Here is a 16,327-nt window from a genome sequence, read left to right as displayed (position 1 = left end):
TGAAATCAACTTGAAGTACACTGACCGGTTTCTACTCTGTAAGGTGTTTGTGGGAAGGGTGACTGGGACAATTTGAGACACCATGGTGGGCTCTCGGGTGGCAGAAGTGGATTTATAAAGTACTGTAGTGAATAGCGGTGCCGCAATTCAATCAAGAGATGTACCCAGAATTGCCTTACGGCGGTAGCAGTGCTGCTGCTCTAGAGCGGGACAGCAGTGGCACAGCTCACGACAAGTGGAGGAACAGAGGCGTATCCACAGTTCTTAGTGAAAAGTTATTTTTAAAAAGATCTTTTCACCAAAAGATCGATTTAGAAAAACCACTCTGTGACTGCGCGGAGCAATCTTTCTAAATGGAACTGTCATGCCCCTGCCGCAAACGAGTGCGCGCAGGGGCCGGCAGGCATGTCGGGACCCGGAACCGCAGGACGAGGAGAACAGGTAAGTGTGTGGGTGCGTGTGTATGTATGTGTTTTGGTTTGGGTGGCGGCTGGGGCTGAAATCCCGTGGGAGACGGTGGGGCAGGGAGGAACAATGGGGGTTGGGGAGGGGTGAAACACCACAAATATTTTAACCCCCCCTCCCCCAAAAAAAACGCATTCTAAAGGTCTCAAGAGAAAAATACCTTTACAATGCTGTTTTTACGATCAAAAGAAAATCGGGCATTGTAAATCAGTCTTTTTCTCTGGAGACCTTTAAAATTAGGTCTTTTCACATAGAACCGGAACCACTCCTCAACATGCTTGTGCCGGAACACTGGGAACCCGGGCAGCAGCGTGTTCCATGCAGAAAGATGGAAGTGAATGAGAGATAATATCAGAAAGACACTGCAGGACCTCAGAGGAAAGACCGTACCCTTCTCCTTTGACAACGGCAGGACAAGGGAGGACCCGGTTTCAAATCCCCATAGAGGAACCTGGGGAAAAGTAAGGGGTACTTAAAGGGTAATTTAACAATTTATAGAGCGCACTACCGCCACAAGGCATCTTGGTGCTACGAAACCACAATACGGTCCACCTCATTCTGCTCTAGAAAAGAAAAGTATTCAGGGACCATCTAAATTTCAGATGATGCACAATCGATTTTAATGCGCGTGGCAGGGCATTCCACAATCTGGCCGCTGCCACCGAGAATGCTTCCCCCCCCATCCTAGCACGCCAATAGGCGGGGATCACCAGAAGGCCAGCTGTCTGTGAGTGCAGATCGCGCATCGGGCAGTAGCAAACACATTTATCCTGCAAATAGCCAGCCCCAAGACCCATCAGGGACCGGTGAACCAAAAACAGTGATTTGAAGTCAATGCGCTTGACCACCGGAAGCCAATGCAAGTGTCGAAGGGTGGGGGTGATATCGGCTCCAAAGGGGGAGCCAGTGGCCACCTGTGCTGCCAGGTTTTGCAGCCGCTGTAGTAGCTGGATAACGCCCTTTGGCTGGGCTAGACAGAGCGAGTTACAATAGTCTATTCGACTAAGGATAAGGGCAACTACCACTGGTGGACGAAGATGACGAGAAACGAAAAGGAGTACCTTACACAAAATCCTAAGTTGGAAATGCCACGATTTACAAACTGCTGCTACTTGCTGAGTCATGGACAGGTTGGCAGAACAAGTCACCGCCAGATTTTTCACTATAGAAGCTGGAGTCGGGAGGTTGCCCAGCGACGATGGCCAAAAAACAGGCACCCAGAGTGACAACCCCGCCGGTGCACCCACAACCAACACTTCCGTCTTGTCCCCGTAGAGCTTCAGCCAGTTCTGGTTCATCCAGATCCCCACGGCCCACAAGCAACGACACAGGCACGATGACATCTCTGCATGGTCAAGCTCTAAATGGACCAAGATCTGTGTTTTGTCGGCATATGAATAGCACCTGAGACCGTAAGAGCAGATGAGACTCAGAAGAGGCTGAATATAGACGTTAAAAAGTATCAGGGACCCTGCTGAACACCACAGGAGAGTGAAGAGGTGGAAGAGAGCAATGGACACAGAGATTGTCAGGCCCCTGTCAGCCAGGAAGGGCATAAACCAGGCCAGGACAGTACCCTCCTGGCCAGCAGGAGATAGCCCGGACTGCAGGGTAGGATCATTGACGGTGTTGAAGAATATTGGACCTAAAGGAGGAGATGCTGCCTGGGTGAAGGAGCCTGGACTACCCTGGAGCGCTGTCTCCCCAGAACCTGCTTGAAATTGATTGGCCCAGGGGGAAGAAGGAGAGTACCCCTGCAGCCCCACCTAAGTCTAAAAGGTGGAAGAGTTGACCCGCCTGGGTAGAGGATAAGGCAACACTTCGCTAAGACCCTGGTAGAGAGACCTGGACAGAAGCAGGACTCCTGAAGAGGATAGGGGCAGACTTCAGGGTCCGCTGAAGACGTGAGGGGAAAAGACAGAAAGAGGGGAAAGAAAGACTCACGAAGGAAAGAGGAGCCACTGTAAGTTCCCCACAAATGAAGAGAGAGAGGAAGAGAGAGGGAGAGAGAGAGAGGGACAGGGAGAGAGAGGGAGAGAGGGAGATCTGCCAGCGGTTCTATCACCAGTGCGAATAATAATGAGGGAGAGAGAAGGGAGAGAGGGGGGAGAGAGAGAGAGAGAGAGAGAGAGAGGGAGAGAGAGAGAGAGAGAGATCGATCTGCCAGCGGTTCTATCACCAGTGCGAATAATAATGAGGGAGAGAGAAGGGAGAGGAGAGAGAGAGAGAGAGAGAGAGAGAGAGAGAGAGAGAGAGGGAGAGAGGGAGAGAGAGAGAGAGAGAGAGGGAAAGGGTGAGGGAGCGGGAGAGGGAGATCTGCCAGCAGTTCTATCACCAGTGCGAATAATAATGAGGGAGAGAGAAGGGAGAGATGGGGGGAGAGAGAGAGAGAGAGAGAGAGAGGAGAGGGAGAGAGAGAGAGAGAGAGAGAGAGAGAGAGAGAGAGAGAGAGAGAGAGAGAGAGAGAGAGAGAGGGAGAGAGGGGGAGAGAGGGAGAGGGAGAGGGAGAGAGGGAGAGAGAGAGAGAGAGAGATATCTGCCAGCGGTTCTATCACCAGTGCGAATAATAATGGGGTGAGTGGCCATGCCTGCCTGGTACCCCCAGCCAGCATCAGAATCGAGGACAGCATTCCATTCCCACACACTTGTGCATATGGTTGTGTGTACAATATGCGCACCCATTGAATACAATTAGGGCCGAAGCCATAGTAGTGAAGAACTCTGAATAAAAATGGCGAGTACACTGTGTCAAATGCCTTCTGCATGTCTGAGGCAACAGCTACTCCTAAGGTGTCCTGTGGGATTTTTGCCAGTATGTTAAAGCACCTCCGTATATTGGAGGCGGTGGACCTGCCCAGCATGAATCCTGCTTGATCTCATGTACCGTATATGGCATCAATGGGTTCAATCGGGACGCGAGCATCTTTGCAAATAGTTTTGCATCAGTATTTCTAAGGGACAGTGGACGATATGACCCACAGTCCTCCGGGGGCTTCCCAGGTTTTAGTAATAGAGTGATAATCGCTTCTCTTGTTGTGTCTGGTAGTACACCGGATTCCAGCACCTCCGGCCTACACTGCCAAGAGACAGGGGGCCAGCTCTGCTGCAAATTCTTTATAGAATTGTGCACTGAGTCCCTCTGATCCTGGTGCTTTCCCACCCGGTAGGCTTTTTATGGCGTCCTTTATCTTACTGAGTGTTATCAGTGTTTCCAAGGCATTGCAGGCTTCACCGGATAGGAGTGTGGTGGAAATGTTAGCTAAATAATCGTCGATATCACGATCTGTAACTACGCTTTGAGGAGAATATAGGGAGACATAGCGATCCCTCATATGTAGACCTTGAATGCTTGCCATAACACAGCCTGTTGGGTCACTAAACCATCATTGTTCTAAAATCAACTCAGTAACATGCTGTGCCATGCTGGTTTTAAAGACAGGTTCTAGTAGTGCAGCAGCCTTAAAATAAATATGTCCACATATAAAACGTTGTTGAAATCTCCACCACATATTACCTGGGAGGTTGGGTACTTGCCCTCTGTGTAGTACTTAGGGTCGTCTATATTGGGGCTGTACACATTAACCATTAGCGTTTCGACACTGCCCAATTTCCCATGCACCACCACATAGCTACCACAAGGGTCACTTTATGTAGCATAATGAATAAACGGGTGTGATTTGTGCGCTAGTATCATGGTCCCCCTGGCTCTTGTGGAGTAGGAGGTGTAAAAACAGTGCTTACCCCACCCGGGAGCAGACTTGCGGGCCTGGTGTTCCAACAGGTGTATTTCTTGTAGGAATAGTATGTGGGCGCCTTGTCTATTGACGTACGCCATAACCTCATCTTCACCTATGCACCCAGGCCTCGTACATTCCAGCTAAGCATTCTTATTCCTTTTACTCCTTTATCAGCCATTATCTTTTACACATTCCTGTTTCATCGTCCTAAATTCTTGTAGTCTTCTAGCATGGTAATAATATCTTGCAGTTAGTCTGTGTGTTTTTTTAACCTCATCAACCCAACAACCCACCCACACCCTCATAGTGCCCCAAACCTCAACTATGCATTGCCCACTGAACATCCCCCTCCCCCACCCATCCCTTCCACAACTAAACTATGCACTCGCATTGGGGGGACCGCTGCCTTTAGCGGCCCGGGTTCGATACTAAATGTCCAAACCTCATCTGTCCGTGTCTCGTCTTAACCGTTAACTAACGTTACCAGCACCCATTCTGAATTATTTACACCACCAGGCGGACGCGTCCACTCCGGAAACCCCCCCCATCTGTGTGTAACATTGTTCCCTTCACCACAAACTATTGGCAGGCCAAAATATGGTCCCCATAACAGGTGGAGCATGGAGTGTCCAATCACTAGCAGAATTAATCAGTGGGTGTCGCAGCTATATGATATATGCCTATTATCTGCCCATACCCACACATCCACATGCCCAGTGTGGCACACAGTCTGGATCGACTCATCAGGATGAGTCTTATTGCTCGTGTGGCCGGGGCCTATCTCGCGCTCTAGGCACTGCAGTCATAATCCTTGTATCCATCTATCACTTCAACCAGTAAGTTGTTACACTAATAGGTGGCCTGTACCGCAATTCAATATGTCCTCCGATGTTGTCGTTACCTTCCATTCAATCTTCTTCTTCTTCCGCTGGTTGCTTATCAGGTTAGTGGGAAGTTGGCTTCAACAAAGGTGGCAGCTTCCTTAGGAAATGTAAAAAAGTATGCTTTGTTCTTATATTGCATACGTAGCCTGGCCAGATATATAATTTCACATATGGTATCTTGTGTTCCCTTAGCAGTTTCTTTACTCCAATGAACGTACGTCGCTCCTGCTGAACCGCCACGGTGTAGTCTGGGAAGATACGGATGATGCTGGACCCCAGCCTTCGCTCTTGTTTCTCCCTCGCCGCTCTTAGAACCAAGTCCCGGTCTCTGTAGTTCATGATGCGTGCAGGGAAAGGCGCCCGGCTTGGGTCTTTCTGTCAGAGATCTGTGTCGATGAACATTGGGGAACAGCCAGGGTTCCCAAGTAGGTCCTTGAGTAGTTCATTAACAGCTAACTCCATAGGCCCCCTCAGGGTGTCTTCGGGTACCCCTATGATGCGTATGTTGTTCCCGCGTGATCTCGTCTGCAAATCCTCACATTTAAGCTTGACGGTGCCCAGATCCTTAGCCATGATTGTCACTGTGTTTTGCAATGCTTCTATCACGTCCTCGGCTTTGCCAATCCTCGTTTCCGATTCTGTGATCCTGTGTGTGGCCTTTTCCAGCTGAGCTCTTGTCGTTGTGACATTAATATTAATGCTGTCCAATTTGTCATTTATCGCAGCGAATCCTTGCTGCATCGAGGTGAAAACACCCTGAAAATCCCTGGGGGCTGAGGAGGTTGTCAGTATTGATGCCTCAGTGTTTGTACTTCCTTCATTACTCATGTTTCCAGTCTTGGGGTGTTGGTTTGATAAATCTGTCGATCGCTCCACTCTTGGAGCCCACTCCTTTAGGCATTATATAGCGGGATCAGACTGTTATGCTGTGTGCAATTTGGAGGTTCTGTGACCCAGGACAGTCCTTGGTATATGCCTTAAATGCGGTTGGTTTGTGGACACTCCAATCGTGCTTGGGGGTTCAGCCGGGTATAGTTAGGGTAACAGTGTCCATATCCTACTACTCTTCCCTTTGACAGGGCTTACGTGGCCTCCGGTGTTGTCCTGCCTGTAGGGCCGCTGGTACATGCAGCCTCGAGTATATGCATGCCCACCCCCTTCACTTTGTAGCTAGGGTGTACTCTGCTACCACCCAAGGTTCCCAATCTTGAATTGTCTTTAGGGTACAACTGCTGCACAATAGTCCACAAGCACCTCGCTGGTGTCTTCCTAGAGTACTCTTTTTGTGGGGATTTGGTGACAACATCGATATATCAGCATGGGTCTGGGATGCTTATTTGCCCTCTTCAGAGTTATTGCCTGGGTGGCCTTTTGTTACGCCTCTGGGCCCATCCTTGGGGCCCCTTTCTGATCAAGGGGTCAGTTATGTCTTCTGTGCAATATTCTCCTAGGTGGCTTGTCTTCAAGATGTAACTAAAAAAGGGAGGGGGGGGGCTTAGCGCTGCCGTTTTATCTGTGCAGGCTTGCTCATGTTTGTATGTGCACGGCTTCGGTTGTCTTCTGGAATCGATACAGAATCCCACGTGTTGTTGCAAGATGGTTTGCGGTGCTAGAGACAAGCCCGCTATGCAGTCTACGTGTAGGGGGTCAGTCCCGAGTACGTCGCGGGTGTGGTCGTTAAAAATTGGGATATTCGTTGCACGCCTGTGATGACTTGCAGTACACGGCCCGGTTTCCAAGAGAGGGGGATCTTATGTGTCTGTACCATTTAAGGTTCACTTCCCTTCTGCCTGAGCCCTGCTCTTGCAGCTTTCTAGTGCGTCAAAGCCTTCAGTAGCTCTCCCTCGTGTCAGGCCAGCGTGTAACTCAGACCTTATCAGTAGCTTGTTAGGGAGGCATCCATAGTTCCGGAGCAGAGCACAGGGTATCAGCAGTTCTCCAGTGACTCCGTCTCAGACTCATGGTGTTGTACCTCCGGGCGTCGATTTGCTGCATGTGTCGGGGGTCGGCCAGTAATGTAGAATCGTCCCCCCTGGTCGCGGTGTGTTGTAATGTCACACCTCCGCCAGCTGCCTTTATTGGATGCCGGTCCCCACCGACTGAGCATCAGATGGTCGGGGAGGCCACGGCATTCCGCTGGAGGTGCCCTTTCCCATGCGCCGTCCGGGGGGCAGTATGCCCGCAGCACAAGCCAGCTAGGTGTACCCTCCTGCTCCTCCGCCACCGCTCGCAGTTGTTGACGGATTTGTTATGTCGGGTTCGGGTTGGGTGAACCGGCCAGGCCAATCATCGAGTGGTGAGCTACGAGAGCTGCGCACGTGTAACTCACGTCGTCCCAAGCCAAGGATATTCTGAGAGCACGGTGCTGCCGGTCTCTGCAGGCGCCATAGGCCGAGGTCATCCACTGGCCGTATCTCAGGCCACACCTTTTGGGATGGGCTTCCCCCAGAAGTGTCACAAGCCCCCCCCGCACACCCATCAGTGCGGTGCAGAACCGGACTGTTTCCCAGCAGTTCCGTCGTCCGAACCCGGGTTTGCACTCAGAGCCCACACACGAGCTGCCATCCAGCTGCGTGTGCAACAGCGCCCCCAACTATAAGCTATACTTAAAGGGGAGGTTACCACCGCCCTTCCAGATATTCTTGAGGAGTTCACAGAGTATTTTACTACTTTACTACTTTATAGTCATCAGATTCACCTGAAGAAGAGGTTCAAACCAGTTATCTTGCAAACTGCTCACTCCCCAAGATTACGCCACAGGAGAGGGAAGAGCTAGAGAAGGATATCTCCCCCGAGGAAATAAGAGCAGCGATTGCCGCCCTCCCTCTAGGGATATCCCCGGGAACCGATGGACTCCCGGCAATCTTTTACAAGACCTTCCGTGAGAAGCTGTTCCCCCAGTTGGTCGTATTGCATAACATTTTCGGTAGGGCTAGGCAAATTACTCCCTCAATGGAGGATGCCAAAGTTGTACTAATTCCAAAGCCGGGCAAAGAAGCATCTTTTGGAGCCGCTATTGGCAAAGATCAGGGCGAGTGGGGACATTTGGAGGATAATTTTCGGTGGCAAAGAGCACAAAGTTATGGCCTTTGTGGATGATCTGCTCCTCCTAATCACAGAGCCATTCAAGACACTCCCGGGTATTTCAAGGGAACTGTGGCTCTTCGGGGAAGTAGCAGGGCTACAAATTAACACGCACAAGTCAGAACTGTTGAGCCTGTTTGACTCCACTTCTAGAGTCCAGAAACTTTGTGGCCCTGTGTCTTACAACTGGGCCACAAAGCAAGTGCAAAATTTAGGGGTACAAATTACGGACTCGCTATACTCCCTCTACCAGGCGAACTACAATATCCTGCTATTTGAGAAGGTGCGAAAGCTCATAGCGGACTGGGGTCCTCTAGCCATTTCATGGTTAGGGAGGATTAACGTTCTTAAAATGGTTACCCTGCCCAAGATTTGATATTACTTCATGGCCCTCCCGTTGGCGGTCCCGCTGGGGTTCTTCAGGAACCCAAAAGCTAGTAGGGGGATTCATCTAGAATCATAAAAAACCCAGGGCCTCTATGAAATGACTCATGGCCCTAAAAAGTAAAGGCGGTTTGGGAGTTCCAAATCTTTTGACTTTATTATTTAGTGGCTCAGATCAGAGTGGTTCAGGAGTTCTTTACGGACAATAGCACGTACTTTTGAGCCGGATGGATAGGGTGGTGGTTGGTAGGCCACTGGAGGAAGTGCTTTGGCAACCTCAGGAGGATCAACCCAAAATATGTATTTAAGTCAGATAATTGCTTTGAAGGAGCGTTTGCTTGCCTAAACGTTTGTGCTCCACGGCTGCATCTACAGCACACTTCGTTTCCTCGGCACTGCGAGCGAGGCTCTTGCCGAGGTTCCTTCTGCTTCCTGGAGGAGGCGGACCCGACTGCGGTCACATGACGGACCACGTGACTTGGAAGGCCCTTTTATTCACGACTAACCACCCTTGCGGCGTTAAGCCCTGGAGGCAGTAAGGGCTGGAGCTGCTGTTGTGCTGTTTGGCTGTGACCTGTGAGTAACTTGAATTGGGATCTTGAGCTGCAAATTCATTCACAAGTACTTCTCCAGTTCCCAGGGTGCGGGGTGGAGAGTCGGACTCTGGCAGCTCCACAAGCCGTCGGGCGTTCCCTACCCTGAGACTGAGCGCTTCTTCTGGTTCCTTTGACGAATGTGGCTATTCCTAAAAAATTCATTTACTTAATTACGTACTGAGTAAGAACATTTCCAACTCTAGTTTATAAGATATCTGTTTTTATTATTTTTCTTTGGCTGCATAGATCCATTTTTATTTGTATTTTTAAATCCAAGAGTGTATTTGGACAAGTTTCATCTTTGCCTGAGGTTGCCTCTGGTTTCTAGTGCAATATTTTTAGATCTCAGTGTTCATATTCTTATCGAATGCTTTGTACGTTATTTTTGTGTATTTTAATGTAAATGCTAATCATTGTAATTCAGGTTTACTTCTAGCTTAACCCATTATTGTTATTTCCTTAAGTCCCCTGTATTTTTTCACCTGGGTTTTGGTTTTCTCTGACAGATACGTAAGGGACTTCGAAGTCAGACAGCTATGGAGGCTTCACTGGCTTCGACTCCCTCTGCTATTGGTAATTTTCCCTCTGTTTCATCAGTTACTACTCTGTTAGATGCCCCCCCCGGCTATACTGGGGAATCTACATCATGTTCCAGTAGATGCCCCTTACAACCCTTTACTCCTTAAAACCCTGGCCCAGGCTCAAATTCATGTCAGCGATAGGTCTGAGGTATTTAATGCTATGGGTATCATTCCACGCAATACAGCCTATAATAGCTGTATCTTTAATGGAATTCATGATATCTCGATAGATATACAGGAAGAACGTCTAGCAGCTACTTTAGCCTCTAATCTTGCGGAAGGTGCTACTCTTCAAAAGGATAAGGGCCATTTGGACTACTCTAACAACAATACGGTCAATATTGTTCTTTCAACACCTGCTCAACCTCATCCCAGGACGCCTAAACTATCTGTCATGGCGGCTGACTCTGTAGCTAATGCCCCGGAATTACCAATGGTGATGGTCAATGGGAACGTTGTTTCTCCTCCCATTAAACCTTCGCCAGAGGTTAATTCCTCAGCTAGGGGCATAAATCATAGTTTGTCTATCCATGTTAATCTTTCTACCAATGTGGCTGGAACTCCATACACTCCTACAGGGAAATCCATTCTGTTCAAAACTCCACTCAATAAAACCCATAATCCCACCCTAAAAACAAAAACCAATCTGGGTACCCAAGGGAAATCAATTCAAGGGAAAAATATCTCACACTTCTTTGGAAAGAGGACTACATCTAATACCCTTGTTAAATCTCTACACTCATTTCCAACAGTGTGTTCATTGGATCATACTAATCTAGTTGATGTAGCTAAGAAATTGGACATTGAAGATCCTTTAGCTCAGGATATTGACGACATCAGCATTATAGAATGTGCAGATAAGGCAATCGCTGATAGTCACCTGGGCCCCAACTGTAATAATACAAATAATGTCACCCAGCAAATCTGCGATGATTCCTTTGTAGGCTCTCCCTCTGATCTCATCAACTTTATTGATGAGTATACAGAGAAACAAAATTGGTTGAAAGAAAGGGGTCTGCTTCCAGACTCAAAAAAGGATCAGGGCAGCGAGTCTATCTTACATCATACTCTCAAAGAGGCAGATGAAAGAATTAAACTTTCTCAACCTACTATCTCGGCTCTGAACATGGTTCTGAGTTCCTTCGTGAGTTTGTATGATAACATATGGTCTGAGGTTAGATCACATTCTCTCCTCCTATCTGAAATCTATTCTAGGTTAGAGGGCCTTGATAGATTTGAAGAGTTAGTTAAAATTATTAAGGAAGAACATCCACTTTTGTCCACACACGGTCCTGACCCAACCCCTTCTATTCAACTACCGGCTGAAGCCCATATCGTACATCAAGGGCTTACTGTGACCACGCCAATTACGTTTTAGTTAAGGGCTTGGGTCTTACGGTCCCCCAATGCCCAGTTTTGGATTTTTGTAGCCAACCTTCTATGATTCCGTCAACTATGTCCAAAGGTGTGCAAGAGGTTACTGGATCGAAGGCAGTACATCCTCCCCCTCACACCAAACTTACTATGGTATTAACGGAGGAGAAAGTCCAAGAGGAATCGGTAGGTCCGCTTCCTAATCTTACTGTTGAAGGTCTTCCCCCCTGTGGGAAGGACTCCAGAACTGGCTGATATATCTAAGGGTGTCCATATCGCCTCTTCTTTGGACCTCATATCTATTTCGACTTTAGAGAATCCATCTGTTCCCAATGATCCGATTAAAGAAATCTTACATCAAAAGGTTTTGTCCTGTATAGGAAGGAAACGTGAAAAATATTACTTCATATACGAACCAATTTTTTAAAAATCTCTTCTTGGCAAATACTTTAGCTTCCTCAACTACTACTCCCGTTCCGAAGGGGACTGGATATTCTGCTGAACCAGTAGTTTCTCTGACCCCTATTTCTATTACGGTGGCTACTGCGGCCACAGCTGACTCACTTCCCACTACAGCAGCTCTAGCTTCCTTACCGGATGGTTTGGTTGATGGTCCCTCGACTAACAACATTCCCCCTCTAGAAGTGGGACCTAATATTGAGGGGGCTGTGGACTCTGCGGCTTCTAATACTTTGACAACATCTCCAACTTCACTAGAGCCAACTTCCATTAATGCCTCCGCTGTGTTAACCACCAATATTATTGTCAAGGCAAAGGATTCCTCTTCAGCTGCAGTACTCCCAATTATTCCATCTAACTCCATATCAGGGATAGACCAGAGCCATTCAGAGACTACTCTGCCAACGATTACAGCAAACTTGGTTAATATTGATATGGTCAAACACTTATTCCAGGAGATACTGGTACCTAAAACTGCATGTGGGGCAGTGCCCAAGTCAAATATAAGCCTGTCCCAGGATGGGGCTTCTTCTACCCCGCCTCTACCTTTGGACCCATCGTTCGTTTCTGTTACTGAGGGTCTTCTTGCTAATATTGAGCTTACAACGAGGGACGGCGATATGGGAGCCTGACTAGAGAGGGGTCCTTCTGCCCCTCTCTCTCTTAACCCAGCCTATTCGACTTTGTTCATTACAATAATTCTTTTAAATTATGTGAAAGATTTCCTGTGGGTCCAAAACGCTATTCAAAATAGGACTATATTAAGAGGTGCTAGGGGCACCGACTTGGCGGTTTATTCTTTAACTCAGTTCACTAAAAAGATCTCTGATTCTTTACCTGATTTATCAGAATCGAAAATTCCTCGTGATATTACACAGCTTACCAGCCTTTGGGGCCAAGATATGTCAATCTGTCTAAATCGTGGTAATATTTTAAAGATCTTCCATCAACTTCCCTCGCTCTCACTCATCTCTAGTTATGACATGGATAGCATTTTCTTCCCCATTCAGGATCGGGTAGATGTGAGTAATATTCTTAAATCAAGAGTGGTTCTGGACTTGATCATGGGGCATAGGGAAGGGTTAAAGCAACTTGGCTTTGAAGCAAATTTACTGGAATCCACTTAGTTTTCTAGTAATAATGGAGGGTCTGCAGAATATAGGGGCAATCTCACTATGGTATATCATCCAGAAAGAACTCCACAGCCCCAACGGAGGCAATTTATGCCCAAATCAAATGGAAACTTTCGCAACTGGGCACAGGTTACCGCAGGTCTGTGGAAATGAGTACCTTCTGATTAATTCAGAACTCTCTCCAAATGTTCTTCCTGTGTATAGCTTTGGGTTTCTCTCCTGGAATTCTAGGGGTAATTCTCACCTCTTCACAAACTTAGATACTGTCACTCTGATTAGGGCTTCGCATTGTTTCTTTCTCCAAGAAACCTGGATGCTCTCAATTCCCGTTTTAGATGGGTTTGATACCTTTTCTCAAAATGCTAAACCCAGCTTGGGAGGGAGGCCGTCGGGGGGTCTCCTTATACGATTAAGAACTTCTTTTGGTTTTAGGACTAAGGTGCTTTTGGATATGCCTTTTGGTATACTGGCCCTGGAGGTGTTCTCCCTTGATCTAACGGTTATTTTACTTCTAGTTAATGAATATTGGCACAAGGGAATTTCTCCTCTTGAGCCGTTTTTGCAAAGGTTAACGGATATGCTTCTTTCTTGGAGATCTTTGTACCCTAGGGGTAAACTGATCCTGGCAGGTGATCTTAATTCGGATTGCTCTATTTCTTCCGAATCCAAATATGACTTGGGATTGGCTATGGAGGATGATTCTCGCCTAGGCCTGAAATTCGCACGGGGTCGTCGTTGGAATTTCGCCTTGGATTCAGTTGGTCTAACTTGTCTCAATGGTTATTATGACGCCATTAATTTACCTTGTCCCACATGGCGTAGATCTTCATCATTATCTACCTTAGACTACGTGTTTGTAGATCACTCCCTCATTCCTTTTTCGTCTAATGTTGAGGTTTCTTTTAATTCATGGAGTGACCATGGTATCCTCCGGGTCTCATTTCTCTGTCCCTTTCCTACTAAGTCTCTGCCCACGGGGGGTCCCACCCATCTCCAAACTGTGGGACAAGGGACAGGGGTACGTTGGACTCCTCTCAATATCAGTGTACTTAATCGTAAACTGATTTCTTCCTTTAACCATATCTCTTTCTGTTGGAAATTAGCAGTTTTCAATACAGTTCATTTTGATAGTTTTCTTAATGCTCTCCATTGTAGTATTCATGGCCAGTTTAGGAAAGCTGTTTCTAAAATATCTCACCCACATAGATTTGACCAAGAATTGGCTAATATAAAGGGTCTCACTAGGAAACTCAGAGATGTACAAGCCCTAGATATTGAATGGGTTGTTAAAAAAACAAAAATTAAAACTATCCGCCAAAAATATAAAAATTACTGTAAGCCTAGAAAAGCCACTATGCTACAAAATGATGCGGAGCATATGCTTGCAGTGCTAATAAAACGAGATCTGAGGGCATTTTGGGTTACGGTATCTAGTTTAGACAATGCAGCGTTGGTTGACCAGCTGAACGCCATCCTTGAGGTCCAATGGGTTGAGCATTATACTAAACTATTTGATACTGGGTGTGAGGGATTAGTTTCCTGTCTTCCGGGGAACAACCCCTCTAAGGACTCATGTAAGCCTGCTATTGATTCTGAGACAGTACTAGGACTCATCTCCAAAGGCAAGAAATCTAGGGCTCTGGGGCCTAATGGCCTCACTAACAATACATTTAAAGCTGAGCCAGATCTCTGGGCTAACCTCCTTTCTTTGCTCTTTCAAGATGTCGTTAATTCTGGGAAGGTACCTATTAGTTGGCAAACTGCTCATATTGTTCCAATCTTCAAAAGAGGCCTGCATACCGAGGTCAAAAATTATAGACCTATTTCGCTTATTGATGCGGACTGTAAGCTTTTTGCCTCTATGTTGCTTTCCCACCTCAATGTTTGGATCAGGGAAAATCATATTCTCCCCAAACAACAAACAGGCTTTAGGGCAGGCCACTCAACTAATCTTAATGGTCTTATTCTTAGTGCCCTGCAGACTTCCACCTGGGGTAAATATGATGGTTCTCTTTATGTTGCGTCTATCGACCTGTCAAATGCATTTGACCTGGTTATCAGGTCAAGATTATGGGAAAAATTAACCAAATGGGGCATTCCGGCCGGTATTTTAACTCTTATCATGGCTATGTATGAAAACTCGGGGGTCCATATCAGGCTTGATTTGGCAGGAACCCTTTCCAGAAGGATAAGGACACGTATTGGGGTGAGACAGGGTTGCTCGCTAGCTCCCTGTCTCTTTATCCTCTATATGGCTGATGTTGATGACTTTCTGAGAAATACAGGCAATGTGAGTGCTAAAGTAGGGGATTTGAGGCTCTCATGGTTGGCTTATGCCGATGATTTTCTTCTTTTTGATCAGACTAAAGTGGGCCTGCAGAGACTCATTTGCAAATTTGAAGAATACGCCATTCTTAATGGGCTTAAGATTAACCTGAGCAAAACCCGTACTATGGTCTTCTCAAAGGGAAGAATGGGGAATAAAAGTATGGAAAATAGGTGGTGAAAATATAATTAGAGCAAATAAAATCGTCTATCTTGGCTTTTTGATTTTGGCCCAACCCTCGGCGATCGAACTCAGACGATTTTCTTAGACACAAACTGCTCCCTCTTATTTCCGAATCCCTTATATTAGACAATAAATATTGCATGTTCTCCCTTAAGCCTGTAGTAGATTTCTTTAAGGGGAAGGTTACTCCAAAGCTTCTGTATGGAATGGAACTCCACTACTCGGCACTTTTGACTTTTTGGGACTCTCTTGAGGGTATCTATTGGAGGAAAATGTTAAAACTGCCGAATTCCATTCCAACAGTGGCTATTAGGTATGAACTAGGGTTAGTCTCACTGCGAGCCAGGATTCTCTGGAGGGTTCTTTCACTTTTTTCAGCTTTGCTCTCTCCCAAACCTGATACTCTCTATGCTGATGTGGGCCACATGATTTCTTCTCAGGGACCTTAAGTCCATAATTTATACCTTAACGCTTTTAGTGATCTCTGTGACAAGACCCTGTTGGATATTTCGACTGATAGGGACACCCTACTAACGAATCCCAACAAGGTCAAGGAGTGTCTTTTCAGTCATGACTGGAGTAACACTATTGAAGAATTACGTTCGTATCCCTCTTTGAGAAACCTACAATTTGACCATAAGAAAAGAGGCCTGCTGTCTTTTATTCTGAAACAATTTCCCAACAGATATTATCGTTCCCTTCTCATCAAACGCAGATGGAATCTCCTTCCCACTCGGGAAGTTCTACATAAAAGGAAGGAGTTTTCTGACTTAGATCCTATCTGTCGTTTCTGCAAAACTCGGGGGGGGGGGGGGGGGGGGGTGATTGAAACCTCTCGGCATCTCTTTTTAGATTGTACTGCTTTGACATCTTTAAGGGACAAATATTTAGCTAGTTTTAATGTAATGTGGCATATGGGGGCGGACAATCTGATCTGGTCACAGTGTCTCTCTATTTCAAATATTAAGGATGGACTTGCTGTGGCGGGTTTTATTAAAGCGTTAGATTTATACGCCCCTCTGTTATGATTATGATTATGCTCGTCTTTATGAAATTTTCAATTTCTGCAGGTTTATTTTCTACTTTAGAATTTTGAACATTTTAAATTTTAATGTCGGTAT

General features: G+C 46.7%; 1 protein-coding gene across 2 annotated transcripts in view; it reads right to left on the bottom strand.

The window, feature by feature from the left end:
* TFB1M (transcription factor B1, mitochondrial) overlaps positions 1-16,327 on the bottom strand; it is a 725,212-nt gene that overhangs the window by 34,227 nt on the left and 674,658 nt on the right. The gene's annotated exons all lie outside the window — the stretch shown is intronic.

The sequence above is a fragment of the Ambystoma mexicanum genome, chromosome 4q, assembly GCF_040938575.1.
Source record: "Ambystoma mexicanum isolate Mex_15411 chromosome 4q, UKY_AmexF1_1, whole genome shotgun sequence".
Classification (NCBI taxonomy): Eukaryota; Metazoa; Chordata; class Amphibia; order Caudata; family Ambystomatidae; genus Ambystoma; species Ambystoma mexicanum.
This window is presented reverse-complemented; position numbering and strand designations above follow the sequence as displayed.